The sequence below is a fragment of the Nicotiana tabacum genome, chromosome 4 (assembly GCF_000715075.1).
Source record: "Nicotiana tabacum cultivar K326 chromosome 4, ASM71507v2, whole genome shotgun sequence".
NCBI classification, from domain to species: Eukaryota; Viridiplantae; Streptophyta; class Magnoliopsida; order Solanales; family Solanaceae; genus Nicotiana; species Nicotiana tabacum.
The window spans coordinates 133252540-133259368 of record NC_134083.1 but is presented as its reverse complement, the minus strand read 5'-3'; the positions used below and the strand labels follow the sequence as shown (position 1 = coordinate 133259368).

General features: G+C 37.2%; 1 long non-coding RNA gene across 3 annotated transcripts; it reads left to right on the top strand.

Moving 5' to 3' along the window:
- The first annotated feature begins 659 nt into the window (after window positions 1-659).
- LOC107779980 (uncharacterized) lies at window positions 660-6562 on the top strand. Of its 3 annotated transcripts, XR_012708953.1 has the most exons (5): window positions 662-824; window positions 926-1004; window positions 2019-2090; window positions 3026-3085; window positions 6347-6562. It is a non-coding gene; the product is annotated as an uncharacterized LOC107779980 (long non-coding RNA). The 3 variants fall into 3 exon arrangements; XR_012708952.1 differs by lacking the exons at window positions 3026-3085; window positions 6347-6562 and having other exon boundaries at window positions 660-824; window positions 926-1575; window positions 2019-2371; XR_012708951.1 differs by lacking the exons at window positions 3026-3085; window positions 6347-6562 and having other exon boundaries at window positions 669-824; window positions 2019-2371.
- The last annotated feature ends 267 nt before the right edge of the window (window positions 6563-6829 follow it).

Sequence of the window (6829 nt, the reverse complement as noted above, 5' to 3'; positions counted from 1 at the left end):
TTTCAGGTAAGTTCCATATGACAAAACTGACATACTCAAGGCTTCAAATCACGCAAAACAATCTCGAAACGATGAATCACACCTGAAATCAAAATCAATGAACTTTGAACTTTGAACTTTTAACTTTTAAAAGTCGCATCGAAACATATCAAATCAACCCGGAATAAACTCAAATTTTGCACGCAAGTCCCAAATGACATATCAAAGCTATTCCAATTCCCGGAACTACAATCCAAATCCAATATCCTCAAAGTCAACTTCCGGTCAAACTTATAAACTTTCCAAACCTTTAAATTTCCAACATTCGCCAATTAGTACCGAATCCTTCTAGAAATATCCAAATGCAAATCCGGGCGTACGCCCAAGTCCAAAATCACCATCCGGACATAACGGAACCATCAAAACTCTAATCCGAGGTCAAATGCTAAAAGGTCAAATTTGGTCAACTCTTCCAACTTAAAGCTTCAATCTTGAAGTTCATTCTTCCAAATCGATTCTGTATAACTTGAAAACCAAACCGACGATTCACAAATAAACTTATTAGCCAGGTAATTTATTTCCCTAACTCATATAGTAGTGGCAATTAGATATTAGCGAGGAATTAATACCTTTTCACTGGTAATTAAAGAGAATGGCTACCAAATACGGTGCTCCCAATAATTAAATTCTAACTTTTCCTAATTTTATCTTCCCTCCAACCTTTTATTTATTCTCTCCCTCTCCCATTTCCTCCTTGTTACCTAGAACAGAACCCCAATCAAACCATTTCCCAACTGAAGATTATCCTAATCATCGGCAGCGCCAACACCGGCCACCGTCACCAGGTAATCAGACTCATCTCTCTCTCTATATATATAAATATCCTATTTATTCTCCATCTGCTTCAACTTTTCTTCGTTGTTGATGACTCTCTTTCTATCTCTAGAATATGAACCTCTTAACTCTCAACCTTGTCTCTCGTCAGTATTCGCCGTTGCCAGCATCGCTACATACTCAAGACTTAGGTTTGCTTTTTTCTGTTTTTTTGTCTATTTTAGTTTTTAGCATCTTTTCATTGATTTCTACTTTTAGTAAATATTCTATGCGTCTAGCGATTTGCGTAAAATTTTGTTCAGTTTCTTTGGTAATTCCTATAATACAATAACCACTCCAGTAAGCACATAGGTGTATGTTATGTCGTTAAGATGGATTATTTTGCATCTCCCCGTGCCTTTGATTAATTTAGTGGAGTGAGGGTTAGAATATTGTGCTATTTTTCTAGAAAGAAGATCTACAACTACATCTCCGTCCCAAACAAGTAAAAATTAAAATCCTATTTGTGTAATAAGTGAGAGACTACTGGTTATTGCTCATTCGGCAGCAATTGTTATTTTGTGGCAGTTACAAATTTAAGTTTTAACTGATTTATGATTTAGGGAGATACGATGTCAATGTGTACTATGAGAATGGTGAAGATTGATGATATGATTGATTTTGGCTTGTTGAAATATTGATTCATAGTCATTTTGATCGATCAGTTGCAAGTGGGCTATATACGTTGAAATACCATGGCAACATGTGTGGATTCACATTACGGTAATCTAGTTTTACTTCACTTGTGATAGTGCACGCTAAATTACCTTCTTGTTTGATTTGTAGGACCATATTGCTTTAGAAAAATATTTACCAGTCTTCCGTAGCAGTTTCTTGGCTAGTTTTCCATGAGCGATACACAAAAGGGGTTGACCAAATACTTAGATATATGAGCTTTTGATTTTGTAATGCAATCTTCTATTTTTCGTTCCTTTGATACTTCGCTTTCAATAAACAAGATAAACGATATGAGAAGGAGAGAACCTATCATTGTGTCTGGTTTTTCCAAAGAATACGAGGCAAAGGAGAGAGATTCAGTGCACGCGTTTAGCTATTTCATCCCTAACAATTGTTAATTGTGGTGCGTGCTCTGCGATTATTGTAATGATATTGTCTATGCTATTATGTCCTACTTGACTTGCGACCAGCTTATATGGTCTTTGTAGATCAAGGGAGATAGTTGATTTCAGATTATCATAGGCCCTAACATGGGTGGGAAGTCAACCTGCATATGTCAGGTGTGAGTTTTCTAAAAATTTGTCCTTTTTTATATTTGTTGTTGTTGTTGTCTCTTTGGCTTTTTACATTTATCTCAGCAGGTCTCCATTCAAATGTTGTTTTTGAATATTTGTACTTGATGGAATTAATTGATTAAAGCTAACAGAGAAGTTGTAATAGCATTAGCATGATGAAGAATCATAGGGTAACACAACTGTTAGAAAAAAAGAATCAAAGCGTAAAACATAGTCTTCAACTGTTTCTAATGCCTTCTGCTTTATTTGAGTTTGAATGATGATTATATCAACATGTTCTTTCCAAGAGATATAAATCAGATATTTCATATTTCTATTCCTTTACTTGTGGAGTGCATGAATAAATTTGGCGCTATACTAATTCAACTTAATAACACCATTAACTGGGGCAATGCCATTGAGAGACAAATGTTCATTGGTTGTGCCACAGTTCAGATTTTAAAACATGAGTGTAACTCTAAAAATATGTTGCAACCTGCTTGAAAAGGTTGTGGAAGTTTAGGTGAAAATTAAAGTTAGACATTTTCCAACAAAATGGAATTTGCTGTTTGAATGAATGCAATTGTTTGGGAGTTGTTTTTTATTGGAACTATGAGTTCGCTATTTTTGTCGTTTTACAAATATAAAACCTTGGTGATGAAGTAAAATCTGTTATGCTTTGATATTAGCAACGGAAAGCATTCGCTAATATTAGCATCATAACCTTAGAAAAGAATTTATGTGGTTGATTTGTACTTGAAGATCATTTAAGATATCTACAAAATGAGGAGGATCTTTACACTGATCTTCTAGGAGAATGGAGATATATGTCTAACTATATCTAATACCATAACTAGGATGAGTATTAGTGTGTAGTTTATGACTTCAACTCATATTTTTCACACTTTAATCTATCTGTTCAACATGTGAACATTTATTAGGCCCATGATGCCAACAGTGGCCATGAACGAGTACCCAAGCATCATGATGTTGTTTAAGTGGTAATATTGCTGAAATTACGCTATCTTCTCACGATTTTGTGCTTGTTTTAGAATACATTAACATATTACTTATTTTTTGAATTATGCTCAATATGTTGCGGATGGCGTTGTGCATCAGTTTATTTGTTTATCGAGTCACCAATTGTCACGATCCAACACTCTAACCTGTCGTGATGGCGCCTATCGATGGTACTAGGCAAGCCGACCTTTCAAAATACTTCAACATTTCATAAAAAGGATAATTCAAAGCTTTTTCATACTAGAAAGTTTTACAAAAAAAAAAACCGGAGTTGAATTCAAAATAAAATGCGAAAAGATAGCCCCAAACATCGGGGTGTCACCAAGTCATGAGCATCTAGATATCCAGTCTAATAAAAACAGTGTCTCAAGTATCAATATAGGAAAGAAAGAAAACATAGAAGGAGAGACAAGATCTGCGGACGCCGACAGCTACATCGTAGTCTCCGGTACTCAATCGCGCACGAACTCAACGACCTCCGTGATCAAACAAACCTGGATCTGCACATGAAGTGCATGGTGTAGCATGAGTAAAACCAACTCAGCACGTAACATAAATAAATAAGGAACTGAGAAGGTAGTGACGAACTATACAAATACAATTCATTTTCAATAATTCCAGCAAAGAATAGACATGCTTTCGAATCCGGCAGTTCAAATCAAATTAGTTTTATACAGTTACAGTGCAGGTAAATCCGGATATAGAATCTTTCAGAAATTTCATGACAATGACAGATAGCAACTAAGTGCATCAACAAATGAAAAAGCAAGTACAGCCTCTCAGGGAAACAGTCACTCAACTCGTCACAATAGCTCAATCACTCGGCTCTCAGCCCTCAGTACTCACACTCAATAGGTACCTGCGCTCACTGGAGTTTGCAGATTCCGGAGGGGCTCCTTTCAGCCCAAGCGTTATATCCGCACGGACAACTCACATGCTGCACGGACAACTCATGTGCTATAGTATCAATATGTGAAACCGCACGGACAACTCACGTGCCACAATATCAATATATGGAACCACACGGAGAACTCACGTGTTGCACGGACAACTCACGTGCCATAGTATCAATAACTCACAGACAGGCCCTCGGCCTCACTCAGTCATCAACCTCTCTAATCTCTCGGGCTCTCGAAAATCAGAAAGATCGGCCTAAACAAAGATTACACAGTGTATCAATAAGAATCAAGAAGAGGCTGAGATATGATACGCAAGTAAAACCATGACTGAGTACAAGACAACAATCAACAAGTAATTCAACAAGTACGCGACCTCTGCGGGTCCCAACAGTACCATCACATAGCCTAAGCATGATTTCTAATATGATTTGTAGCCAAATTTCTATAACACAGGGAGAGCATATAGCTAGCAACAAGTTATTCAACTTTACAGTTTCACGGAATGGACTAAGTCCCAATTCCTACAGTGCATGCCCACACGCCCGTCACCTAGCATGTGTGTCACCTCCAAAATACTCATATAATCCAATAATCCGGGATTTCATACCCTCAAGACTAGATTTAAAACTGTTACTTACCTCAAACCTCGCAAAATCCTACTCCGCAATGACTTTGCCCCTCGAATCAATCTCCAAACGCTCAGAATCTAGCCACAAGCAGTACGATATAATTAATATAGGCTAAAAGAATTAATTCCATAAGAAAAACATGAAATTATAAGCCAAAATACGAAATCGGCTCCAACCCGACCCTCGGGCCCACGTCTCGAAATCCGATAAAAGCCACAAAACCCGAAAGCCCATTCATTCACGAGTCTAACCATATTAAATTCATCAAAATCCGACATCATTTGGTCCTCCAAATCCCTAAAATTCATTCTCTAATTTTCAAGCCCTAAACCCCCAAATTTCACTTCAAAATCTCGCTAATTAGGTGGGGAAATCAGTAGGGAATCAAGATTTATGATAAAAAATGAGTACAAGAAGCGTACCTCAATAATCCCCTCGAAAATCTTCTCACAAATCGCCTAAGTCCAAGTCTAAAATGGTAAAATAAGACTAAAATCGCGAACCCTTACTTTTTAAACCTTCTGCCCAGACTTTTCGCATATGCAGACCCATTGTCGCATTTGCGACGCCGCACCTGCGGAAAATCCATCGCAGGTGTGGATTTCACTTAAAATCCCAGATTCCGCTCCTGCGGCTTCAAGACCGCATCTGCGCCTATCGCAGGTGCGGAAACCTATCGCATCTGCGGCTAAAACTCGCACCTGCGCACAGCTGCCCGCTTTTGCGACTATCGCAGGTGCGGAAAAATCTTCGCACATACAGCTTCTGCTCAACTCCTCCTTGGCCGCTTATACGGTCGCATCGTCGCTTCTGTGAGCTTGCACCTGCTGTTCTCACTCCGCAGGTGCGATTACACCAGCAACAACAGCACTTCAGCTGTCCCTTTCAAATCCAAACCAAGTCCGAAACCTCAGATTTTGCACACAAGTCATATTCAACATTACGGACCTATTCTAACTTTCGGAATCGGAATCCGACCCCGATATCAAAAAGTCATCCCCCGGTCAAACTTTTCAAAAATTCGACTTTCGCCATTTCAAGCCTAAATTAGCTGCAGACCTCAAATTCACAGTCCGGACATGCTCCGAAATCCAAAATCACCCAACGGAGCTAATGGAACCGACAGAACTCTATTCCGGAGTCGTCTTCACACACTTCTGACTACGGTAAAAATCCTGAGACTTAAGCTTTCGTTTTAGGGACTAAGTGTCCCAAAATACTCCGAAACCAAAAACAAGACCTCCCGGCAAGTCACATAAGCAAAAACAGATACGGGAAAAATAATAAATAGAAAATCGGGATTAATACACTCAAAATGACCGGCCGAATCGTCACAGTAGTCCAATTTAAATTTGTGATCTAACAGCTTTGCACCAGTTGCATATGATGGTGACAAACAACTTTTCAATTATTTGATTTGTTCCTACGTGTAGATAACTTATGTATGTGTGTTACCGATATCTATTTTCTCTTCTTGGATGTTGATGGAGCTTTTAACTAATATTATTTTAGAGATATCTGATGTTGGGATGTGCTTTCTAGATAGAATAGTAGTTATAAACAGGTTGAAAATTTATTGATTCTGCCGAAAATTTTAAGAATTTGAAGAGTTAGTAAAATTTTGAGTCTGACAAATTTCAAAGTTATTAGATGCAGAAGTATAATTTTTGCGCTAAGTTTCATCTTTTAACATTCACTCATTTTATTATTTCAGGTCATACCTTATGATGTTTGAAATTTTAGCATATGAAGATTTCAATATGATGAAAAGTTGCAAGAATTATTTGAGGGTTGTGCATCTAGAAATTTGTTGTTGCTAATATTCAATAGGAGTAGTTACGATGCCATTAGCCATTTAGTTTAAACATGTAGTTTCATCATTTAGCTCGTTGATACATTTGTATATGAATTAGTGCCTACTTTTGTTAGATTTAATGAAATATATACCATATTTTATGATAATAATATATTATATTTTAGTAGCATTTTCCATTATAATTGTATTATGTATAATTAATATTTATTATTGTACCTTTCATTTACTGTCTTAATTGGATTTATCAGCAATAAAAATGGACTTTAAAAGAGCAAAAGAAGATATTTCTTAATGAATTTAGCGGCCACTATAATTGCCGCTAAACAATAGACGTTAACGGGGGTAACAGTTAGCGACAATTTTAATTGGATTTAGCGGCAA